Source organism: Neltuma alba, unplaced genomic scaffold (assembly GCF_004799145.2).
Source record: "Neltuma alba isolate B1F8T4 unplaced genomic scaffold, ASM479914v2 tig00004954_pilon, whole genome shotgun sequence".
Taxonomy (NCBI): Eukaryota; Viridiplantae; Streptophyta; class Magnoliopsida; order Fabales; family Fabaceae; genus Neltuma; species Neltuma alba.
The window spans coordinates 23,122-38,205 of NW_021633927.1; the positions used below are offsets into that span (position 1 = coordinate 23,122).

At 31.2% G+C, this 15,084-nt stretch overlaps 1 pseudogene; it reads right to left on the reverse strand.

Moving 5' to 3' along the window:
* Positions 1–2,287: 2,287 nt before the first annotated feature.
* On the reverse strand, positions 2,288–13,980 carry LOC114746382 (uncharacterized; annotated as a pseudogene).
* Positions 13,981–15,084: the final 1,104 nt, after the last annotated feature.

Here is a 15,084-nt window from a genome sequence, read left to right on the forward strand (position 1 = left end):
AACCTTAATAATCAGGTGGAATAAGGAAGATTAAGTGGTGTGTGGATGGATTTTTGGATGAAATCAAAGTTAGGGTTTAAGGGGAGGAATTTCGGTCAGCATTGTTCATGTAGGAGCTGATGATTTTGGCTTGATTTTATGATTCCAATAGCTTTAAAACATGTTTTTGTGTAGGGATATGTTGTTGGAAAGTGTTTAATATCATTGGAATCAAAAATAGAATTTTTGGAAAATAAATACCCCCTATTCGGCCAAGTGAAGTTCATGGGGAAGGAGTGTGAATTTCAAAAATCTGATTGCACCATTGGATTCCTCATGAAAAATTGTGTATGATTGAGCCATGGGATGATTAATTCTAAAGGAGGAATCATATTGTTAAAAATAAAAAAAACGGGGGGAAATTGTTAAGTTGAAGTTAAAGTGTTGTATTTAAGTTTAGTGGTTAATGTGGCCTTTATTTATGCTTGGTTTAATAGGCTTTGTGAGGAGGAATCAAGGAAGATCATTGTTCCTTGAGGTAACCGAATTGGACAAGTGATAAAAGGTAGCTTTGAATTATAATTTGATTGTTAATCTTGCTTGTTTAATGTGATTTGTTGTTTGCTTGAATAGAGGAACTTGTGTTGTGGCATGGATTGGTTGAATAACATTGGTTTATGCTTTGGCCAAATGCATTAGATTATGTCATTGTGGTATTGTTGATGTTCCTCTTTTAGCATGGCATTAAGCATGATTTTATGTGGTTGATTATGCCTTGAGATATGATAACATGTCACATGATAACTTGCTTGATTTGCATGATAATTGTAATCCAAATGCTACTGAGATTTTATGGAAATCTCATTCCTTCTATGTTAAATTATGTCTCAAATAGGGAATGATTCATCCGATAGAAAGGGCAAGGAAATGATTTTGGGATAGAGAAGCAATTATGGAATTGATGCCATTATGTTATGTTGTGTAATGTATTAATGAACTTTATGTTGAGAATATAATGGATTATGAATGATATGTGATGTAAATTATGTTTGTATGATGTGCCTAAATATTGGAATATTGAATAGTATAATGTCAAAAGAGTGTAGGAAAAAGGAAAATGGGAGATAAATTAAAGGAAGTAGCATTAGGGGATAAAATCTCCCTAAAAGAGGCCAAACTTATGACACATGAAATAATAAGCAATTGTTGGAATTTGGGCAAGAAATTTTATGTGCTTATAGATCTCATTTTTAGCTTTAAATCAAGTGGTAAACCATCAAATTTGAATTTTTGTGCTAAGAGTTATGTCCTTCCAAAGTTGGACAAAAATACTGAAAATTGGAAAATTGATCAAATAAACCATACATCTTGTCGATTTTTCTGGTGCTTTTTTAGATGGAATTCAGTCCAATGAATATTTTTACCCCCAGATAAATCTTAGCAATCTTTGTGTGAAAATTGAAACCACATCATTTTTATTTTTCTAGAATTAGTTATGAATTTTTAAAGTTGGCTCATTTTCAGATGAACAGTGTACAGACATGATAAACAGTAAAATCCTGAATTTTAAATTTTTACCCAGACGTGTTACGAAACGACTTATATTGGTTTCAATTTATATATAATAGGTTATAAAGAGAGTTGTGACATCTTTCTTGCAGGTTTATTGCATCTTTCAACTTCTGGGTTCTCATCTTCATGTTCGTGGATAAACCAAACATATAATATATAGTGTTTTTTCCCCCTTTTTCTAGTGCTGGGAAAATGATTATATATGTTTAGGTTGGACCAAACTTATGGAATCCGACTATGAATTCCGCTAACGTCATGTGTTGCACGACGCTTGATTTGGATAATTAGGTTCTCCTAGAGGACCACCATAAAAGAAGTGGGTACCTAGATAATCAGAGTAGTATAGCAGTTGGAATGGTTACTGGGATTGAAAATTTGAAATAGTCACTTGCATTAGGAGACATAACTTTACGTCATATCCACTATTTTTTTCCTATTGGATCTTATTTATTATATAAAGATTTTAGATGGATTCCACATATAATGAAAACAAAAATATCAAATCAATTTTAAAATGCAGGTTTTTATTTTTGGATGAACGAAAAAGTTTTTAACGGGTTGAATTTTAGGATTGATCCTTGCGAATTGATTTGTGTTTAGGATGGGAATATACCTAAGGACCTTGCGTAATTTAAACGGAGTAGCGCGGTAATCATCACTTGTGCTAATTAACATAAAGAATTTTGTAATAAGATTAGGATAAGTGTTTAAGTGATTGAGAAGACACTTATATGCACTAAAGATCCTGAGATAAATAAGAGAAAGAATATAAATCAATCGTGTAAGTTAATTAAATTTGCCTTCTTTATTGTCTATAACACATGAAGTTTTACTAGCTTTCGCCTTTCTTTCGCTCTAATTCTGAAAATTATTCATTGATTGTTGAGTAAAATACATTGACTGCCTCTCTATTTTACTTAAATTACAAAAACCTCCCTTCTATTTTGAAAACATATATAAACTTCCTTTCAAATTAAAATATATATTACACAAACCTTCCTTATATTTTTAAGATTTAATTTTCATCCATCCAACCAACCATTAGTTGACTATTAAGTTTGACTTTTAAATTTTTATTTGACTAAAATACCCCTCTTGAACATAAATGTTATTTAAACATTTATATCTAAAAATAATAATTTTTGATACAACAAAAAATAATTATAATACATGTATTTTCAAATTTTTAATATGCTATAAAATTTTTAATTTCAATTATATTATAGAATTATATAATTTTAGTTCCTCATGAAATATTGAAACTTAATTTTTTTTAAATGGTTAGAAAATATTTTGAATGCTTATTTTCTTATCACATAATATAAATTATGCGAGTTTGGAAACTTATATAAATCATTTAAATTGATGTTTGCATTAACTAGATTACTTAATTTTTTAGCCCAATGCGATAAAAACATTAAACAAACAACAATTTTCAAAAGTAAAAAAATAAAATTGAGGTACAAGAGAAAACCTTAAATTCTTCGATATAGTTTTAACCAAGATTTTAGGATTTAGTATTATGAAGGGTAATTTAGCAAATAAAAAGTATTTCAATATAAATTTGAATTAAAAAACTCTTTTTCAAATATTCTTAACGATGTTAACAGTTTGGATTCAAGTGTATGTTTTCAAAATAAAGGGGAGGTTTGTGTCATTAAGACAAAATACAAGGGAGGTCAAAGTATTTTACTCTTGATTGTTTTGCTTGATCTAAGATAACGAGGGGGTTTAATATTAGGGAAAATCCTAACTAAATCCTGCTGAAATATTTAAATTTAAATTGAGGTCTACACTTTTAACAAATTCTTAATCAGGACATAAGACCTAATTAGGAATTGTTGAATATTGTTAAATAACTATAATGCCCCTCTTTAGTTAAAAATGAAAATTAATTATTTATCACTCTAAAGTGGTTCATCATCTCTTATTATTAATATTTAGCAAAAAAATATAAATAATTTTTTAGTGTTTGAAATTTTGTAATATAACTAAAATCTTCAAAATATTTTCATAAAACATTTCAAATTATAATATAAGTAATCTTTAAATAAATATTTTTTTCAGGTCGTAAATATTTATTTTAAAATTTTAAAATATTTTAATTATAATAAAAATTTAATATTAAATCGTAATCATTTACGTTTTCAATTGGATCCAACATTGTTTAAATAAATAAAACTAACATAAATTATAAAAACTGAAAATTAAAAAAAATTATTTAAACTTTACTTCTATTTATAATTTTACTTATATTTGTAATTTAACATGTTTTATTAAAATATTTTTAATAGTGTAAGTTATATATACAAATTTCAAACATTGTAAAATTACTTATATGTTTTTTGGTCTAAAAAAAATCATAAGAGATGAGGAATTACTTGGGAGAGGTATATTAATCAAATTTTCTTTTTAATTGAAGAAGGGCATTCTGGTTATTTAACAACATTTAGAAATCCCTAATTAGGTCTCATGGCCTGATTAGGAATTTGCTAAAAGTACAGGCCTAAATCTGAATTTAGACGAGGCCCTTTGGGAACACAAAAACGAACTAAAGTCTAAATGTTTGTTTTATAAAAACTTTACGTGATATATTTTAAAAATTAAAAAAAATTCATATAAATTCAGTAAAATTTAAGGGGAAAAGCTACAAATTTATTCAAATTATTGACACTTTGAAATAATAATAAAAAAAATGGAAAAATCCCAGAAAAAGCCCTTGGAATATACCAAATCCCAGATTTGGTCCTTAAATTTCGAAAATGACAGAATGGGTCATTGACCCAATCTGTCATTTGTAAAATTCAGGCGAATTGACAATTTTGCCCTCATTTATTCATTCACTACAATGATTCAAGGAATCACTATAAGAGTTTAGGTGCTACCTAGATTCGTGTAGCGAATAACTACTCACTTTTTCATAGTCAGGTGTCTTGTTATTAACTACAATTAATTCTGTTGCACTGTCTGATAGATTTGGAAACAGAGAGGCTGGCCAGTATCCGAGAACTTGTTCATTCCCAAATTGCATCCACCAGTTTCCTTGTTTTGGATCCTGTTTGATGCAGATTTCGTTAACCAGGCAAGTTACAGAACAAGATTATTTTTCAGATGAGTCTAATTAGGGAAAAAAGTTCGTTAAGTCAATTATAAAAAGATATATCAAAATATAAGTTGATTTTACTTGAAAAAAACAATTGTATCTCATGATTTTATGTTAATTTATAGCTGATTTCTTGATTTTCCCTCCTTAACCCGCCTATTCAAATGGGAAAAATCAGTTCTTGCAAAAAAAAAAATTTTGGTAATGGCCCTGAAAAATTAAAATAAGGACTAAAGTACACATTTGGTCTTTTACCTTTGTATAAGATTTTAGTTTGGTCCCATAACTTTAAAAAACATATTTTTAGTCCTTTACCCCTAAAATTATTAATCAAAAAATTAAAAAAAATGATGATTGTTGATAAAACATTATCATATACTAAAATATTAAATTTAATTTTCAAAACAATCATAATTGTTAGGAAAAAATTATCATTTAAGACTAATGATTTTATGATTAAAAGACTAAAAGTATGCGTTTTAAGGGATCAAACTAAAACCTTAAGTAAAAATAAATGACTAAATGCATATTTTAACCTAAAATAAAATAACCAATTTTTCTTGTTTGTATTTTAAATTAAATGTTAGAGATGCATCAAAAATGAATTAGTGGCCCAGCGGAGCTAATGCCTATGGTATATTTCAGGGTTCTGAGTTTGAATCCTTGTTAAAGTCACATAAATTCAAAAAACAAAAACAAAAATTGAGCATGAAAATGTATGCATCTAGATTAATATATATACCAATGGCATATAATAATTATAAGAGATAAATAGAGAAAGTACGTTTATTTTCTTATGAATAAATATGAATATATTGGATATATATGGATCCATCAAAAGAGAATTTAAATCGTATCATATGTGGACAAAAGATAGAGGACATTGTGTTTTTATGAGAAAAGAAAAGGATATACAGATCGACTAGATGGAGACACAACACACTATATATTATGCAATTCACAATAATTCATATTGATATCCCATCATCAGCACGTTATGCGTCGAATTTCTCATCTCCTAGCATGTGTCATGTTCTAAAAGGATCTAAACTTCTTAACAAAATGCATCTATTTTGATCTATATATCAACCACAGATTTTATTTTAAGCAAATTTAACCCTTAACTATATATTTATCTAACTCTTGATCATTTCATAGATTTAATTATTCTCGATTCTCTCCAATAACATCCACAAAATCCAAATGTGCCAGAGGCTCTTTGGACTTATAAGTAAGCAATAATGTCTGTCCATTTCTATTTATATCGTGGAAGTGTCCGCCAAGTGGGGTTATATATATATATATTCTTGCCAGAATGTCGAGTATTATATATATATATATATATATGAAACAAATTCAAAAAAAGATAAGAAGGTAAAAAAAAAAAAAAAAAAACACGGACCTTCCAGATAAGAATGGTGATGTCATATTGGGAACCACCAAAGCCAGAAAGTGGAGAGATGGTTGCTCCAAGGGCTATTCATTGTTTGTTTGAATAAAACCAGAGCAAAATAGATTATAGCATCCAGTTCCTTGATACGAATCACTCTGTTATATTTAAAATAATATTAAAGAATTAATAATAATGACGAGAGAAGATTGGCTAGAAATATGACAAATTGATCAGTTTTTAAGAAGTTTAAACTCACTGTCCAATATGTGAAGAATCGACTGTTATCATCCCCATAGAGATCTGGGCTAACCTAATTTTCCAAAATTCTAAAATATGAGACAACTAGAAAATAATTAATGTTACAGTTTTTTTTGGCAATATAAGTAATAGTTTTTAAATAAACATATACCGGCCAGCACTACCAAAAAACATGTGATTAATGACGGAATTTAGTTATGAAATTTTTATTTAGCGACGTATTAGTGATGGATTAGCGACGGAATTAGCTCGGAATTTGTTCCATCGCTAATTCTTCTGTCACTAATTGGATTAGCGACAGAATTTCAATTTTGTCGCTAATTACCGACGGAATTAGCCATGGAATTTCAATTCTGTGGCTAGTTAGTGACAGAATTTTTCCGTCGCTAATTACCGACAGAAATAATTTTCGTCACTAATTCTGTCAATAATTAATATATTTTTTTAAAAAAATAGAATGCCACATGGCACATCTACCAACTGCCACCTCACCTCCACTGCCACGTGCCACCACCTCATCTCCATGTGTTGCTGCCACCTCACCTCCGCAGCCATGTGTCGCCATCACACATGCCACCTTGTATCATGTCGCCATCTCACATGCCACCTTGTATCACCACGTGTCGTCACCATATAATTCCTCCTCAAAGTAACTTCTCCATGACTTGAACCAAGAACCTCATTTGTGTGCCCGTACGGCTTCACCAGTTAAGCTGCAATGAACTTGCTGACTTATTATGCAAAATAATATATATATATATATAATATTCTCTTACATAAACAATTATATATACACATATATATTATTAGAAACTAAAAACAAACTATATGATAATTTTAATCATAACTATTTTTGTGACAAAACAATTTTAGATATTTGTTTTACCATTTATTTTATAATGCTTTATTTTTAAAAAAAATATTTTAAATATAATATTAATTTCCAATGACACTAATTTTAAATTTTTAATCGTAAATAGTTTTTTCAAAAAATAGCTACCATAATAAAATCTAATAGATTATTCTATATAAAAAAATTAAATGATTTTAATTATAAAATTTTAGCTATGGAATTAGCGACGGAAATTTCTGACGGAAAAAATTCCGTGGCTAATTCTGAGGCTAATTTTATTTTAGTCACGAGATTAGTGACGGAATTATTTTCCGTCGCTAATTCCGTTGCTAAATTAGTGACCAAAAATTATTCCGTCACAAATTTTAATTATAAAATTTTAGTCATGGAATTAGCCACGGAAATTTCTGACGAAAAAAATTCCATGGCTAATTTTAATTATAAAATTTTAACCACGGAATTAGCCACGGAAATTTCTGACAGAATTTTTTCCGTCACTAATTCCATGGCTAAATTTAGTGACAGAATTTGTGCTGGTAATCTGTCAGAAATTAGCGACAAAATAATTTCTGTCACTAATTCTATCGGTAATTAGCTATTTTTTTGTTGTGCAACCAGCTTCAATGCTATTGAGATCTTGACCAAAAGTGCCACTCAAAAGCCAAATTTGAGAGAGAATGAAATCATCAGATTTTTGAACGTTGGGTTTCCAAATGTTTATGGTTGCCTTGGCTCCATAATATTTGTCCCCTTGTATGTACACTATCGCATGCTAGATGCTCCAAAACCATCAAAAAAAGATGAGAAAAATTAGTTTAAATAGGGAAAATTATGCGTTAAAAATATGTTCAATAATCTTTTAATTATTCACTTCGGTCTTAAAAGTAAAAGCTAAATAATTACGGAAAAATTGCAAATAAAGACCTCTGAATATGTAAAATTGTGATTTCGGACCTTAAATTCAGAAAATAGCAAATAAGAACCCGATCCCACTTTTGCAAATATGAAATGTGGGTCAAATGTCTAAAATGCGACTTAGCCAAATTGTGATTTGGTTTATTGAAGTTGTCATTTGTTAAAGTGAACTTGTTATTTTCCATAGTTAACTCGCCATTTGGCATACCCTCAGTCAAGTTGTGATTTGGTCTACTGAAGCTGTCATTCATTAAAGTGAACTTGTCATTTCTTATAGTCAACTTGTCATTTAGCTGAGGGGCATTTCAGATATTTCACCCACATTTCATATTTGCAAAAATGGGATTGAGTCCTTATTTGCTATTTTCCAAATTTAAGATCCCAAATTGCAATTTTACATATTTGGGGGTTTTTATTTACAATTTTTCCAATAATTAATTTATGAATGTTAATGAAAGTAGTCACGTTGGTTGTTTGTTTAAAAAAAGCCTTAGTTTCTCTAAAATACCGTTCAAATTGAAAACTATGATATTGATAGAAATTTTCTTTTAATATGTACAGTAATAGAGATAATTTAAGAAGAAAATTAGAGAAAGTGATTTGATGTTTTAGGTTTAAAGCCAAAACAATTTCTTAATTAGCTGATAGAGAATAAAATAGAAGCCTTGTATTTCAGTATAATCTTCTGTACTAAGAAGGACTTGAATTCAATCGATTAAAGAATGAACAATTCCATCTCACATGAAGATTAGGTCCTTTAGCATATACTCCCTCTGGTCCTTATTATAAGTTTCAAATAATTAATTTATGAATAATGAACCATTAGTTAAAATTACTTAAAAGCAATAAATAGGTTAGAAATATAATTTTGTTTTCAAATATGCTCTTATAATAAATGAGAAAATAGATGAAAGAAAATGTGTAGGGAAATGTAATAAGAGAGAGTATGATAAAAGAGAGAGAATAAATAATTAATGACAAAATTAAAAAAATGCATTAAATATTAAGACAAATTTCAAATTGAAGCTTATAAAAGGTACCACACTCCTCTTCAAATTTTAAGCTCATAAATAAGCTCGGAGGAGTATTGTTCGCACCGCAAGTGCACGAGTCATCACAAGTAATAAAATGATAAGTAGAGTATTATTCTCACGAGGATTTGGTTTCAAAACCCGATCAAGTATTGATCATCACACTTTCGCTTAATTTGGGTAATACAAATATCAAGAGTGTAAGGAACTATTTATAAAATTAAAAATTAATAAAAAGAAAAAGTGATTCTTCAATTCCAATGATTCAAGGGGACCTAGGATTATTTATCTCTCTTATATTTCAAAAGTACTGAATTAAATCCCCATTATAATTGCTTCTTAATTATAGATTATGTTAGCTAAGGATGCTAAATTACCTATAAGTGCTTTCTCAAGTCTCCAAATAGGTGTTTAGCTCAATTAATTCCTTTATCTCTTAATTAATTAATTAATTAATTAAGCTGCAATTTTAATTGCAAACCTTATGTGACTATGTGAGGTTAATAAGGATATCTCTATATAATTAACAAAACCATTCATCCAACTCGCAAATTTCAAGTTTTAACACAATTAAACCCAAGTTCTACACTCAACCTAACCCTTTCAAGCATCAATCAAATGAACCCAACGAGCTCATTGGTGGCCAATCAACAAGAAGCACTAAGCACAGAGTAAAATCAACACAATCATATCGTTAATCACAAATATATAGGGGAAATGAGTACTTAATCCATACAAGAGTTCAAAATAATCCTAGAATCAAAGTATTTAGCCACACATACTCAAAAAATCCATGAGAATATAGATATACATCAGCACAAAATGGAACAAGAGTAGAGAAAGCAAGATGGAGAGGAAAAACCAAGAAAAGAAGCCCAAATCTCTTCAAAGCTCCAACTCCTAGCTCAATCTCCTCCAAGAAGCAAGCCCTAACACAGCCAAAGACCCCCAGGAGCCACCCAGAACTGAAGAATCACGACGAAAGTTGAGTTTGGGGGCTTAAAACCTAAAATTTTCGAGCTTAGTTGAGCTATGCGTTTTGCTGTCAACGACTACGCCGCGGCCTAAAAATTTTACACCGCGGCCAAGTTTTCCCCTGTTTTAGTTGAGCCGCAGCCAGGTTAGAGTGCGCCACAACTCATTTTGCCTCTAGAAAGTTTTGTACTTCTAGCTCAAATGAGGAGTTCTACCTATGCTTTGGCCTCTATTTGTTCTTCTTCGATCACCATAATATAATTCTTAAGAAATCTTGATCTTTAATTCCTTGTGAAGTGCTTCCAAGTGGCTTGAAACTTTAATTCTTAGACCAAAATAACCTTGCCAAAGTGACAAACGTATAAGCTCAAAAATAACAAGAAAAAATGCCAAAATATGAACAAATATATCTAAGAGTGCATAAAACTTAAAAAAACAGTACTGAAATGACATGAAATTCTAGAGATTAACAAGTATACACTTGTTTCTTTCTTTCAAGGCTATTATAAATGTCATGTTCCCATGAAAAAATTGCCTAGAAAACCAAAATCACATTTTTTTTTTCTGGATTCTCTCTTTTCATTTAATTTGAGCCTGGAATAATACTCAAAAGTACCATAAATCTAGATTGATTTTACTAGGGAAGAGGATCATACTCCTATTTTATTCTGTGAGTTTCATAAGAAAATGACAAGATATATACATATATTGTACCTGGTGGCCACTACTTTTGTGATAAGTTCAGATTGTGGTTGTGCAGATGTGGGTTGAGGGATGCTTTTTTGCTTCTTCTTTCCAAATTGTTGAATACACTTTGCTCTCAGGATGTCATCTTCTTTTGTTCTTCTCACTGGAATCGTACCTTTTGGGCAACTTCCACTGTTCTACCATAACTGACTCATTCCCTTTGAATTTGAAGTCACTTTACTTTCTTCCTCAGCAATCAATCTTCCTTCTGGGTGCCAATTCGGTCTCATCTTCACTCATATGAACAAAAATAATAGACTTCAAAATTTTCAATCATAACAGAAATCTCAACATAATTAAAAAGGTCGATCGTTTTTTTACCTAAATTTTATGATTTCTGAGCTCTGGATGATCAAAAGCCGGTTGGTTTGAGATGAGAGCACAGTCGATTATATCTCCATCAGAGCTCTGTTTTTTAACAACACCAAATTTTTAATCTCAGCAGTCTTAAATTGGACCAATATATTGCTTAATTAATTGGAATGAGCAGGTAGAAATTAAAAACAGAGGGAGAAAATCAATTTTATATGGCTTGATCATACTGAAGCTGTCTTGACGACATGAAAATATCAGAAATTAAAATTAATCAGAAAGTAGGAATTGTTCACCTGGATGGACTTAACAGGTGGTTTATTCAACTTGTTCAAGTGTCTCTGAACCTCAAGCTTCTGTTTATAACTGCTATCGCCACCGCCGCCTGCGGTGGCGCCAACGGTGACTACGCCCCACCGATAGTCAAGTATGCAGAAAACAAGAAGCAGATCATCATCATTTTCTCTCCCCAAGTCTTCACATGTCCTAATTTTGCCGTCATTGAAGGGATGAGAACTGAGTATAAAGAAATAAAAGGTACCTTTATCAGAATTCGCAGGGTATTCGAGATTTTGAAGGCACCGAAATTTATACTATTATATATATATATATATATATATATATAGATCCGTGTGTGTGATGCCCGAGTGATTATTCTGGACCTCAAAACTATGATGCCCGAAGGTAATAGGAACGTTTATGTGGTCAAGCAGGGATATAATTTGGCAAGAACAAATGTGCTTCGTAGATATGATTGTTTTCCCACTGCCTCTAATAATGATTACAAGAAGTTATGGCAGGAGGTTTGGAGGCTTAAAGCTCCTCATAAAGTTAAAAATTTTGCCTGGAGATTGATTTCCAAAGCCCTACCTACCTTTGAGTATCTTACGAGGAGGAACTGTAGCATTACCAATATGTGTCTAATTTGCAAAAGGAGTGTAGAGTCCTTGGTTCTTATTATAAGAGGTCAACAGGGTCATTAATGACTTTTTTTCCTAATTTACTCCTACTTATAAATTACTCCTTCTGGTCCTTTTTATGAGATCCTATTAACTAAATTATGCAGTTTAAGAAAAATGTTAAAATTAGTTTAAAATAATAAATATGTAAAAATTAAACCTCCTTTTTTCAAGTATGTCCTTATTTAATGAGGGAGCGAATAAAGGAGAGAAATACTAGTAATAGAGAAATGATGAAAAAAGAATGAAATATGATTAAAAGATGAGAAGAGAGAATAAAAAAAATTTAATTATGGGTAAAATTGGTAAAAAAATTTTAATATTTAGACAATTCTTTAGGATCTTATAAAAAGAACCAAACCAATTCAAATTTTGGTTTCTTATGAATAGAACCTCGGGAATATTATTATAATATTTATTAGCAAACATTCATGTAAATCAAATTATTTAATAAGGGCATATTTGAAAAATTTTATAATTTTGGAGCATATTTAATAACATAACTGTCATTTCTTGGTATGTGTGAATTAGCAGCTCGGAATGTCTCCACTGTGCTGTCTCTCCCATACGCCTCCACTTAAGGAAAACAGTGTCGTTCCCTCATTCAGTGAAAGCATGGGCCCTTGTTTTAGTGAACACACCGTTGTTCAAGTATGCAGAAAACAAGAAGCAGATCATCATCATTTTCTCTCCCCAAGTCTTCACATGTCCTAATTTTGCCGTCATTGAAGGGATGAGAACTGAGTATAAAGAAAAAAAAGGTACCTTTATCAGAATTCGCAGGGTATTCGAGATTTTGAAGGCACCGAAATTTATACTATTATATATATATATATATATATATATATATATATATAGATCCGTGTGTGTGATGCCCGAGTGGATTATTCTGGACCTCAAAACTATGATGCCCGAAGGTAATAGGAACGTTTATGTGGTCAAGCAGGGATATAATTTGGCAAGAACAAATGTGCTTCGTAGATATGATTGTTTTCCCACTGCCTCTAATAATGATTACAAGAAGTTATGGCAGGAGGTTTGGAGGCTTAAAGCTCCTCATAAAGTTAAAATTTTGCCTGGAGATTGATTTCCAAAGCCCTACCTACCTTTGAGTATCTTACGAGGAGGAACTGTAGCATTACCAATATGTGTCTAATTTGCAAAAGGAGTGTAGAGTCCTTGGTTCTTATTATAAGAGGTCAACAGGGTCATTAATGACTTTTTTTCCTAATTTACTCCTACTTATAATTACTCCTTCTGGTCCTTTTTATGAGATCCTATAACTAAATTATGCAGTTTAAGAAAAATGTTAAAATTAGTTTAAAATAATAAATATGTAAAAATTAAACCTCCTTTTTTCAAGTATGTCCTTATTTAATGAGGGAGCGAATAAAGGAGAGAAATAATAGTAATAAGAGAAATGATGAAAAAGAATGAAATATGATTAAAAGATGAGAAGAAAGAATAAAAAAAAATTTAATTATGGTAAAATTGGTAAAAAAATTTTAATATTTAGACAATTCTTAGTAGGATCTTATAAAAAGAACCAAACCAATTCAAATTTTGGTTTCTTATGAATAGAACCTCGGGAATATTATTATAATATTTATTAGCAAACATTCATGTAAATCAAATTATTTAATAAGGGCATATTTGAAAAATTTTATAATTTTAGAGCATATTTAATAACATAACTGTCATTTCTTGGTATGTGTGAATTAGCAGCTCGGAATGTCTCCACTGTGCTGTCTCTCCCATACGCCTCCACTTAAGGAAAACAGTGTCGTTCCCTCATTCAGTGAAAGCATGGGCCCTTTGTTTTAGTGAACACACCGTTGTTTCCCTTCCTCCAGACCAGCTGAGTCTCCCAAACCTAAACCCATTTTACTTTTTTTTCTCTCCCTACAACCTGTTTTTTTTTTTCAAATTCAAACTCTTGTGTCCTCTTATGCAAGAAATTGGGTGCTTCTTCGTATCCTTCTTCTTCTTCTTTTTTATTTAAATTTTCATTGTTTTATACTGCTTCCAGTCCTAATTGTAAAAGCTAGTTGACTAATTTGAGGGGATTAAAAAAATAAGTTAAGTTAGTTATCTGTAATAACTCCGCCTATGTTGTATAGCCGTCCCAAGCCCGGATAAAGGAGGAGGGTTGTGTTAGGAGGCCCTCGACAGCCAACGTAAAACCCGTCGAATCTCATGAACATGGATCAACGAAGTAATTATGCTAATGCTAGGTCGTTGCCCAGATGTGACGCGCTGTATGGCTCGAGTACAGTGAGAAATGAGCTAGAGCCGCTGCATCGTCGCCCGGATGTAGTGTTAAATGAGCAAGGGCTACCGCACTCTCTTGGACAGAGGCGGCTAAAGAAGTTAGTTCATGAGACTGAGATTAGATTTGGCACTTGGAATATTGGGACGTTAAATGAGAAATCTATGGAAGTAGCAGGAGTTATGAGGGACAGAAGGATTAATATCTTATGCCTCCAAGAAACCAAATGGACTGGAGAAGCTGCCAAGGAACTTGGAGAGTATAAACTTTGGTACACAGGAAAGGTGAGCACAAGGAATGGGGTTGGTATCATCGCTGATGGGACATGGAAAAAGAACGTGGTAGAGGTTAAAAGGTTTGAGGACAGAATAATATCGTTAAGAGTAATTGTTGGAAAGGATACTATCAATATCATTAGTGCCTATGCACCTCAGGTTGGGGCAGAGACACACCTTAAAGATAAGTTTTGGGAAGATATGGAGGGCTTGGTTCAAAGCATACCACTCGAAGAAAATTTTTTTATCAGTGGTGAACTTAATGGACATGTTGGTAAAGAAGCAGGACAATTCAGCGGGGCCCATGGTGGTTTTGGTTTTGGGGAGCTTAATAGTGGAGGACAATCTATTCTCGATTTTTTCTCTTGCATACGATCTTAAGATTGTCAACACTTGTTTTAAGAAGTGAGAGGAGCATTTAATCACGTACAAAAGTGGTGTCT